This window comes from Pan troglodytes, chromosome 14 (genome assembly GCF_028858775.2).
Source record: "Pan troglodytes isolate AG18354 chromosome 14, NHGRI_mPanTro3-v2.0_pri, whole genome shotgun sequence".
NCBI classification, from domain to species: domain Eukaryota; kingdom Metazoa; phylum Chordata; class Mammalia; order Primates; family Hominidae; genus Pan; species Pan troglodytes.
In genome coordinates this window covers 18,815,644-18,828,243 of record NC_072412.2, presented here as the reverse complement: position 1 = coordinate 18,828,243, position 12,600 = coordinate 18,815,644, and the positions used below count along the sequence as shown (strand labels likewise).

Below are 12,600 nucleotides of genomic sequence, written 5' to 3'. Positions count from 1 at the left end.
ACAACAAAAAAAAGAGAATTTTAGACCAATATCCCTGATGAACATCAATGCAAAAATCCTCAATACAATACTGGCAAACCGAATCCAGCAGCACATCAAAAAGCGTATCCACCATGATCAAGTGGGCTTCATCCCTGGGATGCAAGGCTGGTTCAACATACACAAATCAATAAATGTAATCCAGCATATAAACAGAACCAATGACAAAAACCACATGATTATCTCAATAGATGCAGAAAAGGCCTTTGACAAAATTCAACAGCCCTTCATGGTAAAAACTCTCAATAAATTAGGTATTGATGGGACGTATCTCAAAATAATAAGAGCTATCTATGACAAACCCACAGCCAATATCATACTGAATGGGCAAAAACTGGAAGCATTCCCTTTGAAAACTGGCACAAGACAGGGATGCCCTCTCTCACCACTCCTATTCAACACAGTGTTGGAAGTTCTGGCCAGGGCAATCAGGCAGGAGAAAGAAATAAAGGGTATTCAATTAGGAAAAGAGGAAGTCAAATTATCCCTGTTTGCAGATGACATGATTGTATATCTAAAAAACCCCATCGTCTCAGCCCAAAATCTTCTTAAGCTGATAAGCAACTTCAGCAAAGTCTCAGGATACAAAATCAATGTGCAAAAATCACAAGCATTCTTATACACCAATAACAGACAGAGAGCCAAATCATGGGTGAACTCCCATTCACAATTGCTTCAAAGAGAATAAAATACCTAGGAATCCAACTTACAAGGGACGTGAAGGACCTCTTCAAGGAGCACTACAAACCCCTGTTCAACAAAATAAAAGAGGACACAAACAAATGGAAGAATATTCCATGCTCATGGATAGGAAGAATCAATATTGTAAAAATGGCCATACTGCCCAAGGTAATTTATAGATTCAATGCCATCCCCATCAAGCTACCAATGAACTTTCTTCACAGAATTGGAAAAAACTACTTTAAAGTTCATATGGAACCAAAAAAGAGCCCTCATTGCCAAGACAATCCTAAGCCAAAAGAACAAAGCTGGAGGAATCACGCTACCTGACTTCAAACTATACTGCAAGGCTACAGTAACCAAAACAGCATGGTACTGGTACCAAAACAGAGATATAGACCAATGGAACAGAACAGAGCCCTCAGAAATAATACCACACATCTACAACCATCTGATCTTTGACAAACCTGACAAAAACAAAAAATGGGGAAAGGATTCCCTATTTAATAAATGGTGCTGGGAAAACTGGCTAGCCATAGGTAGAAAGCTGAAACTGGATCCCTTCTTTATACCTTATACAAAAATTAATTCAAGATGGATTAAAGACTTAAATGTTAGACCTAAAACCATAAAAACCCTAGAAGAAAACCTAGGCATTACCATTCAGGACATAGGCATGGGCAAGGACTTCATGTCTAAAACACCAAAAGCCACGGCAAGAAAAGCCAAAATTGACAAATGGGATCTAATTAAACTAAAGAGCTTCTGCACAACAAAAGAAACTTTCATCAGAGTGAACAGGCAACCTACAGAATGGGAGAAAATTTTTGCAATCTACTCATCTGACAAAGGGCTAATATCCAGAATCTACAATGAACTCAAACAAATTTACAAGAAAAAAACAACCCCATCGACAAGTGGGCAAAGGATATGAACAGACACTTCTCGAAAGAAGACATTTATGCAGCCAAAAGACACATGAAAAAATGCTCATCATCACTGGCCATCAGAGAAATGCAAATCAAAACCACAATGAGATACCATCTCACACCAGTTAGAATGGTGATCATTAAAAAGTCAGGAAACAACAGGTGCTGGAGAGGATGTGGAGAAATAGCAACACTTTTACACTGTTGGTGGGACTGTAAACTAGTTCAACCATTGTGGAAGACAGTGTGGCGATTCCTCAAGGATCTAGAACTAGAAATACCATTTGACCCAGCCATCCCATTACTGGGTATATACCCAAAGGATTATAAATCACGCTGCTATAAAGACACATGCACACGTATGTTTACTGCGGCACTATTCACAATAGCAAAGACTTGGAACCAACCCAAATGTCCAACAATGATAGACTGGATTAAGAAAATGTGGCACATATACACCATGGAATACTATGCAGCCATAAAAAATGATGAGTTCATGTCCTTTGTAGGGACATGGACGAAGCTGGAAACCATCATTCTCAGCAAACTATTGCAAGGACAAAAAACCAAACACCGCATGTTCTCACTCATAGGTGGGAATTGAACAATGAGAACACTTGGACACAGGAAGGGGAACATCACGCTCCGGGGCCTGTCATGGGGTTGGGGGAAGGGGGGAGGGATAGCATTAGGAGATATACCTAATGTAAATGACGAGTTAAAGGGTACAGCACACCAACATGGCACATGTATACATATGTAACAAACCTGCACATTGTGCACATGTACCCTAGAACTTAAAGTATAAAAAAAAAAAAGACATAGAAAAAAAATGTATTGTATTCTTGAAACCAATTGCTAAAAGAGTAGATTTTGTGTTCTCACCACACCAAAAAAAGGATAAGTAGGTGTGGTAATGCATATGTTATTTAGCTCAATTTAGCCATTCCACATTGTATACATATTTCAAAACAACATGTATACAACAAGTATATACAAATTTGATTTTTCATTTAAAAATAAAATTCTTGGCCAGGTGCGGTGGCTCACGCCCGTAATCCCAGCACTGTGGGAGGCTGAGGCGGGCAGATCACTTGAGGCCAGGGGTTCAAGACCAGCGCGGCCAACATGGCGAAACCCCATCTCTACTAAAAATACAAAAAAAAGTTAGCCAGGGCACACACCTGTAATCCCAGCTACTTGGGAGGCTGAAGCAGGAGAATCACTTGAACCCAGGAGGCAGAGTTTGCAGTGAGACGACATCATGCCACTCCACTCCAGCCTGGGGGACAGAGTAAGACTCTCTCTTATAAAAGAAAATAAAATAAAATAAAATAAAAGTCTTAGGAATAAACTTAACCAAGGAGGTGAAAGACTTATACACTGAAAACTACAGGACATTGCTGAAAGAAATGAAAGAAGACAAAAATAAATGGAAAAACATTCCATGTTCATGGATTGGAAGATTTTATATTGTTAAAATGTCCATACAACCCAAAGTGATCTACAGTTCGGTACAATCCCTATCAAAATTCCAGGGGCCTTTTTTGCAGGAATAGAAAAAAAAGATCCTAAAATTCATATTGAATTGCAAAGGACCTTGAATAGCCAACACAATCTTGAAAAAGAACAAAAATGGAGGCCTCACACTTTCTGATTTCAAAACATATTAGAAAGGAACAGTAATGAAGACACTGTGATCCTTGCTTAAATATAGACATATAGACCAATGGCACAGAATAAAGAGCCCAGAAATAAACTCTCATGTACGTGGTAAAATGATCTTCAACAAGGGTGAGTAGACCACACGATGGAGAAAGGACAGTTTCTTCAACAAACACTGCTGGAAAACTGGATATCTAAAATCAAAAAAAATGAAGTTGGATCTTTTCCTTCCAGCATATAAAAAATTAGCTAAAAATGAGCTGGGAATGGTGGCTCATGCCTATAATCCCAGCACTTTGGGAGGCCAAGGCGGGTGGATCACTTGAGGTCAGGAATTTGAGACCAGCCTGGGCAACATGGTGAAACCCTGTCTCTACTAAAAATACAAAAATTAGCAGGGCATGGTGGCACACGCCTGTAATACCAGATAGACACAGGAAGGGGAACATCACTCAGCCTCTCAGGAGGCTGAGACAGGAGAATCACCTGAACCCGGGAGGCAGAGGTTGCAGTGAGCTGAGATCATGCCACTGCACTCCAGCCTGGGTGACAGAGAGAGACTCCATCTCAAAAAAAAATTAGCTAAAAATGGATTAAAGATCTAAATGAGGCTAGGTGTGGTGGCTCACGCCTGTAATCCCAGCACTTTGGGAGGCCAAGGCAGGCTGATTACCTGAGGTTGGGAGTTCGAGACCAGCCTGACCAACAGGGATAAACCCCGACTCTACTAATAATACAAAAATTAGCCAGGCGTGGTGGCGCATGCCTGTAATCCCAGCTACTTGGGAGGCTGAGGCACGAGAATTGCTTGCACCCAGGAGGCAGAGGTTGCAGTGAGCCGAGATCACGCCATGCACTTCAGCCAGGGCAATAAGAGTGAAACTCTGACTCAAAAAATAAAAGATCTAAATGAAAGATGGAAAACTCTAAAACTCCTGGAAGAAAACGGGGAAATCTTCATGACATTGGATTTGGCAATGGTTTCTTGGCTATGATACCAAAAGCATAGGCAACAAAAGCAAAAACAGACAAATGAGGCCACACGAAACTCAAAAATTTCTGTATAGCAAAGGAAATAATCAACAAATTAAAGGCAACATACAGACTGGAAGGAACTATTTAAATTATATTTATGATAAGGGTTTAGTATCCAGAAGATACAAAGAACTCCTACCACTGAACAACAAAAACCAAATAACCTGATTTTAAAAAGAGCAAAAGACGAAGACATTTCTTTTGAGAAGATGTACAAATGGCCAAGAAGCATACGAAAAGATGTTTTAACATCAGTAATCACTAGAGAAATGTAAATCAAAATCACAATGAAATACCTTACACTCATTAGGATGGGCCACTATAAAAAATTAAAAGCCAGAAAATAACAAGTGGCAAGTATGTGGAGAAACTGGAATCCTTGTGCACTGCTGGTAGGAGTATAAAATGGTGCAACTACTATAGAAATCAGTGTGGAGATTCCTCAAAAAATTAGAAATATTATCATATCCAACAATCCTTAAACAAAAGAATTCATCCTCTGCTGGATGATAAGGTTAAGAGAGCAAAAATCAAACAAACAGGCCAGGCATGGTCACTCACACCTGTAACCCCAGCAGTTTGGGAGGCCAAGGCAGGCAGATCACCTGAGACCAGGAGTTCGAGACCAGCCTAGCCAACATTGCGAAACCCCATCTCTACTAAAAATACAAAAATTAGCCAGGTGTGGTGGTGCGTGCCTTTAATCCCAGCTACTTGGGAGGCTGAGGCAGGAGAATCACTAGAACCCGGGAGGCGGATGTTGCAGTAAGCCGAGATCACGCCTCTGCACTCCAGCCTGGGTGACAACTCCGTCTCAAAACAACAACAACAACAACAACAAACCAAAAACAAAACACCCAAAAGAATTCAAAGCAGGATCTCAAAGAGATATTTACACACCCACGTTGATAGTAGCATTATTCACAATAGCCAAGAGGTAGAAGCAAATGAAATGTCTGTCCACAAATGAACAAATAAACAGAATGTGAAATAGACATACAATGTTATATAATACAGCCTTGAAAAGATAGGAAATTCTGACATTTGGTACACATGGATGGACATCTAGGACACTACACTGAGTGAAATAATGCAGCCACAAAATACAAATACTGCATGACCCCACTCATATGAAGTATCTAACGTAGTCAAACCCATTGAAATGGAAAGTAGAATGGTGGTTTCCAGGGCTGAGAGAAAGGAAGAGATGGGCAGTAGATTTTTTTTTTTTTTTTTTTTTTGAGACAGTCTTGCTCTGTCGCCCAGGCTGGAGTGCAGTGGTGCGATCTTGGCTCACTGAGACCTCTGCCTCCGGGGTTCAAGCAATTCTCTTGCCTCAGCCTCCGAGTAGCTGGGATTACAGGACGTGCCACCATGCCCAGCTAATTTTTATATTTTTGGTAGAGACAGGGTTTCACCACGTTAGCCAGGCTGGTCTCGAACTCCTGGCCTCAAGTGATCCGCCTGCCTCGGCCTCCCAAAGTGCTGCGATTACAGTCGTGAGCCACGGCATCGGTTGGCAGTTGATATTTAATAGGAATAAAGTTTCTTTTTTCAAGATGAAAAGTTCTAGGGATCTATTATACAACAATGTGCATATACTTAGCACTGCTGAACTGTATACTTAAAAATGGTAAAGCTAGGCTGGGCGCAGTGGTTAAAATGCTAAATTTTATGTCTTTTTTTTTTTTTTTTTTTTTTTTTTACCATAATTGAAAAAAGAAAAAAGGAAATAACAGAATGCCCAAACGGATATTTGGGCCAAGAGGAGCTCAAGAGAGAGATCTGGACTTGAGATAAGATTAGAAAACAACCAACCTGTTGATGACAATTAATCCATGAGGGGATGAGGACACCAGAAAAGAATGTAGAGTTAGAAAATGGCTTGCGATCCTGAGCCCTGCCATCACTTAGGAAATGGCAGAGGAAGGGCCTGCAAATGAGCCTGGGAATGACTGCCCAAATTGGAGGCAAAAACAAAGGCAGAATGGAGGAGGAAGGAACAGTGGGCGTGCGCAGTAAAGTCACAGGCATTGCGCTAGAATATTGCTTAGAGCACGCCATTCAGGACAGCCCTGAACTGACACTTGGTACACATGGATATCAATGTAATTACTCATTCTGTGGTGGGTATCGGGGGTGGTTTCCTGACGTGGCTGAATGGCAGAAACACAATGTTAAGCAAAATATGCTGGACACAAGCAACCACATACTGTGTGATTCCACTAATACCAAGTACACAAACAGGCATGGTTGGAAGGAAGTGGGAAGGAGGCTTCTGGGGTGTGGGGTTTTATTTCTTGACTTGGACGTCAGTTTCTTGTGTTCAATTTGTGAAAAATCACCAATCTATATACTTATATGATTAAGAATACAGAAAGCTATTGAGTCCAAGTGTGGTGGCCCACACTTGTAATCCCAGCACTTTGGGAGGCCAAGGTGGGAGGATCATTTGAGGCCAGGAGTACAAGACCAGACTGGACAACATAGCAAGACCCCCTCTTTTAAAAAAAAAAAATTAGCCGGGTATGGTGGTACACCTGTAATCACAGTGCTTTGAGAGGCTCAGGTGGGAGGATCACTTGAGTTCAGGAGTTCAAGACTATACAGTGAGCTATGATCGTGCCACTGCACTCTAGCCTGGGTGACAGGGCAAGACCTGTTTCTAAAAATAAAAAAAAATTAAAAAAAAAAAAGCTTTTGAGAGGTATAGAAAGATAAGGACTAAAAAATGGTTTTTGGAGCAGGTGTGGTGGCTCACACCTGTAATCCCAACACTTTCAGAGGCTGAGGCAGGAGGATCACTTGAAGCCAGGGGTTCAAGACCAGCCTGGGCAACAAAGCAAGACCCTGTCTCTCTCTAAAAACAAACAAACAAACAAAAACCCCAAAAAAGTGGTCTTTGGATGAGAATTTTGGAATAGTGCTATAATACTAGTGAGAGAGTAGACTGCAGGGTGAGATAGGAAGATAAGCCACCCTGGACAAATTTGTAAAGGTTAGGAATGAACCCAGTGACGGCTGAAGGGCAGGTGACAAAGTGAGGTTGAGAGATGCCTTTTTTTCTTTAATTTGTTTAAAATGGGAAATGATACCAATTGCTCAGTTGCCTATTCCCCTTGCCCAGCCTCAGGTCTGAGTATAATTCTCAGGCCTGATGGGGTTTGCAGTGTGGGCTTTATCTCCCTGTAGTCCTGGGGAGGAATGGAGGAGTAGCGTTGGTGCCACTAGGGTGTCGTTCTCTTAAGACAGATACAATGCTGTTTCTTTACAATACTGGCTAAGTTGCTGTCACAAAAATACTCCAAATATGCAGTAGCTCAAACAAGATAAAGCATATTTCTTTCTCACTTAGCAGCCTGAAAGTGGGCAGGTGGTTCTGGGTGAGTAGGTGTTTTTGTTCCATTTCATCCAGGGACACCCTTTTGTCTTGGGGCCTGCAGCTGCACCAGGGTGTGCCATCTGCTACAGGGTGGAGGTGACTCAAAGCCCATGGGTAAGGAAAGTGGGAGGATGCAGTAAGTAAGTTGTTTCCCTTTTTGAGGACCTGACCTGGAAGTTGCAATCATCAAATCTACTTACATTCCATTGGCTAGAAATGAGTGTCATGGCCACTCCCAGATGCAAGGGTGTGCACTCCAGCTGGATGGCTGGCCAGAATCAAATCCTGGGAATTGACACAGGAAGACAATTAGCCTTCTCTGCTTCCAATGCCAACTCCAGCAATATCTTTCCAGAATTGAGACCTCTCATACTGTTCTGGTCTGTAGGGCAGATATTTGCTGGATACCTGGTATAAGCAAATCAGCTGCTTAGAGCTGGTGTCCCTTTCTTCTGAGACAGTCTTGTTCTGTCATCCAGGCTGGAGTGCCATGGTGCAGTCTGGGCTCACTGCAACATCCACCTCCTGGGTTCAAGTGATTGTCATGCCTCAGACTCCCAAGTAGCTAGCATTACAGGTACACACCACCATACCTGGCTAATTTCTGTATTTTTTTTTGTAGAGATGGGGTTTCTGCTGTGCTGCCCAGGCTTGTCTCCAACTCCTAAGCTCAGGTGATCCACCTGCCTCTGCCTCCCAAAGTGCTGGGATTACAGGCATGAGTCACTGCACCTGGCCGCTGGCGCCCCTTTTGATTGGGCCACACTCTGTCTACCTGGCCATGTCTGGATGCAAGTGTCGTGAGACATCTTAACTGTCACCCCACTCCTCCCTAGCTAGCACGGCAGAAGAGGTTTTCCTGGATTTCTTCCTTATGACTAATCTAAAATAGGAAGATCTTCTCCTTCAGTACATTTATTTTTCATAATACCCAGGCAGAGTTCTCTTGCTTTGTCTTTCTGCTTATTACCTATTGAAAGGAAAGTTTCCAAATATAGGCAAAAATTCTTCACTTTTTCTTTTAATTTCAGTGCTCATATGTAGATCATTACAAACAGAACTTCTAAAAATGTTAGTAGTGACCAGCCAGGGCATTAGGCCAGGCCATAGCTCAGGATGCTGGAAGTCACTGAAGATGAAGGCAAGAACCACAGGAATGAGGGAGGTCTTGGGTGGCTGGTGGATGGGGGCGATGAGAACACATAGGGAATGTCAAAGAAACCAGATTTTACACAAGGTAGAAGGGGAATGGCTTGCAAGTGGTTGTGTGGAGAAAGGCGGAAAGTGACCTTACACCTTTTACAAAACACAAATGTTCTGTGACCTTACACCTTTTACAAATGAAAACGATCACAGACTGAAATGTAAAAAGTGCAAAACTATCTAGGTGTGGTGGCATGCGCCTCTCGTCCTTCTACTCGGGAGGCTGAGGCAGGAGGATCGCTTGAGCCCAGGAATTTGAGACTGTGGTGAGCCATGACTGTACCGCTGCACTCCAGCCTAGGCAACAGAGGGAGGATCTGTCTCTGGGGGAAAAAAAAAAGAAAAGAAAAGTGCCAAACTAGAAAACTTCTAGAAGATAACAGCAGAAAATCTAGATGAACTTGGATTTGCCAATGAGCTTTTATATGCAACACCAAAAGCAAGATTCATGAAATAATTTCTTGAGATACCTAGTTTCCCTAAGTAAGAAGAAATGGATCAAGAGATCTGCACATGCACATTTTGCACACTGAGGGCCACAGTCTGGGTAGCCAGCCCCTGGAAACACACATATGCTAGGAATGCTGACATCAGCCAAAGACTGCTGGGTCTGACCTGCAGACCCTGGCCGCATGACAGATGAAGAAATGCACTCAGACACAGGTATCCATCCCCTGAAAGAGCAGGCTAGAGGTCCAGGCAGCTTCACAGAAAGAGCTGTAGCAGCCACCAGCCCTGACAAGCTGGCGCCCTGTGCATTTATTCAGTACAGATTTAATGACAAAGGTCTTGAGTAAACACCACTAGAGGGTAATTAACATTGCTGACCTCCCGAGTAGAGAGCAGTACTGCACCCACAGAGGACCAAAGGTCGGTCTTAGGACCACATGAGCAAACAAGCCATTTAGATGAACTCCTCTACATTCCTATGTATCTACGCCCTAAGCTTTTAAGAGAATTCAGTTGCCTTCAGCCAAATCTTTTACTGAAGCCATGCAAACCTCCCGGCCTTCCAAGAAGGTTTGTGTCTATTTCCTATAAGTTTATTTTTATAATTTCTCCCACCACCCTGACCAATCCCCTACATTAACTTATTTGTGAATAAGGAACAATTTATTCCTCATCACACTGAGGAGCTGTGTGACCCTTCCTGCTGGATCAGAGACAAACACCAAGTGCCTTCCTAACACCAATGTCATCCTGAACGTCAACAGAAAACACTGGCTGTGGAGAAGTTTTTTAAACCTCTTGAAGCATTTTGCCAATGACCAGATTTCAATCATCTTCATTTACAAAAATTTTAAAACCAGTGGCAACAAAGGCACAGTACTTAATAAAGCAACTAAGTTAGAAGTGCAAGACGCTGATTTATATGCTGTTGATAGATCTGGAGAGGCAGGACCATTTACTAGGCTGAAAAGGTGGTGGTCATCTGGTATCTTCCTAAAAAAGTATATCAAGGTCCTAATCCTTTTCCAGAAGGCAAACTGAGGCCTGGAACAAGACAAGGTCTTCTCCAAGGCCACACAACTAGTCAGTGACAGAGGATTCATTTCAAAGTCCTGTCCTTTCAGGTCTGTGCCTACAAATCAACACTTAATCTGACTATTTCAACCTGGCCAAAAGCAACACAAAACACCCAACCATGCATTTTAGGGGAAGAAAATCACGGAGGCAACTGAGAAGACAGACAGGGGCAAGTCCAATGTGGCCTCCCAGATAAACCTCAATGCACTTACTTCTTTTGGCACAGACACTTCCTTCTGAACTTTGAAGGAAAGTCACATCACATTGCACTCTGTCCATGTGAATTCAACCCCGCTGGGTTAACCAAACTTAAACGCATTAAATTCTACAAATAGGCCGGGCACAGTGGCTAACACCTGTAATCCCAGCACTTTGAGAGGCCGAGGCGGGTGGATCACCTGAGGTCGGGAGTTCGAGACCAGCCTGACCAACATGGAGAAACCCCATTTCTACTAAAAATACAAAATTAGCCAGGCGTGGTGGCACATGCCTGTAATCCCAGCTTCTCGGGAGGCTGAGGCAGGAGAATCGCTTGAACCCAGGAAGCAGAGGTTGCGGTGAGCCAAGATCGCGCCATTGCACTCCAGCCTGGACAACAAGAGCGAAACTCCGTCTCAATAAATAAATTCATTCATTCATTCATTCATTCTACAAATAGCCACTAGTAAAATGATTAAGATAGAAAACCATGATGGGTACTAACATTCACTCAGAAGGACTGGGCTAAAACTAATTCACATACGTGTAGCTCTGGCTCGGAGAAGACACAGGGCTTGGAGGAGGCAAGACTGTTCAGCATGAATTAAAATTGATTTATGAGCTTGCTGTAGCACTTGGAATAGAAAAAAATAATCTTTTCAGCGCTTTTGACCCCTCTCTCAAATTACACCAGGGTGCGACTGAGGAACAACAGCGCAGACCACCCATCCTTCTCGATCCTTCGGGAAATTAACTTTTTTTTTGGATGGGAGAGTCAGTAGATGAGGCTTCATTTTCCATCAGGGAACACGAACTGCTGCGGGAAGATCCCAGCTTCTGGCTAAAGCTGGGGCAGCAGGAGCCGCCAGCTAGCTAGCCATCCAGTCCCCAGAGCCCGGGCTTTAGGTAAAGCGTGGAGATGCAAACCAGTTTTGCCGCCAAGGACCCGGCCAGGCGCGTCTTCTCCCGGGCCTCACAAGGAACAGGTTAGGGAGACGACTTCCAACTTTCTCTGCCCGGCCCTAAACGCTCGCCGCCCCTGCCCAGCCACCCACTCTCTGGCAGCCTGCAAGTCTCCATGCAGAAGCGGCTCCGTGCTGCCCAGCGCTGGCGCCCCGGCGGCGCGGAGCCCCGCGGCCAAATGATAGGACTTGAGGGCAAAGGAGGACAAAAGTTCCCACGAGGTGGGCACTGCGGGAAGGAGGCCGACGACCCCAAGATTCTCCGGCGACCCCGGCGGGCCACCCCGGGGCGGTGAGGGTTCCCGCGGCACGTGTGCGGCGGCGCCGGCCGCTTCCCCCGCCGCCCGGGAAGGTCACGCCGCCCGGACGCCGAGGCTCTCCCCGTGCCCCGCTCCCTCCGCCCCGCACGCTCCCCGCAGCTGGAGGCGCCGGGTCGGTCTGCGCTTACCGCCGCGCCAGCGTGGCCACGTCCCGCTCAGGCTGCGCCGCCTGCTCTTGGCTCCGGGTAGCCGGCCGGGGCGGCCACTTAACACCGACGTCGGCCGCGGTCGGCTCTCCGCGCAGGCAGCCCTAGAGGCGGCCCCGCGAAGCTCAGGAGCGCCCCTGCGACCGGGGGGCGGACTGCGCAGTGCTACGCTCGGGCAGGTACCTGGAGCCGCCGCAGCCCACCGGCTCTGCCGCCATCCCCCGCATGGGAAGCGGAAGTGGGCGCGGGACCGCGGCGCGCCCAGCCCGCCAGTTCGCGCGCCCAGCCTAGCCCGCGAGCTGGCATGGCGCTGCTGCCTGCCCTAGGAAAGCTGTGGGGCAGGGCCTGCGCCTCTGGGGACTTTCCCGCCTCTGGGCTCCCCGAGACCCTCTCTGAGGTCGGACCCTCAGCCAGCTGGGCTGAGGATGAGGGCTGGGGGCTGGGAATGTCAGTGGTTGGGAGGACTTAAGTTTTTAGCTAGTTTGACCTTGTTGGGAGGCTAAGGCCTTATTT

General features: G+C 45.1%; 1 protein-coding gene across 2 annotated transcripts in view; it reads right to left on the bottom strand.

Annotated features, from left to right (window-relative positions):
• Window positions 1-12,331, bottom strand: part of MPHOSPH8 (M-phase phosphoprotein 8) — a 67,308-nt gene extending 54,977 nt beyond the window's left edge. For both annotated transcript variants that reach the window (XM_009426674.5, XM_054664833.2), the window contains exon 1: window positions 12,070-12,331. The gene's annotated coding sequence lies outside the window, so the exon portion shown is untranslated. The remainder of the gene's footprint in view (window positions 1-12,069) is intronic.
• Between the last annotated feature and the right edge of the window lie 269 nt (window positions 12,332-12,600).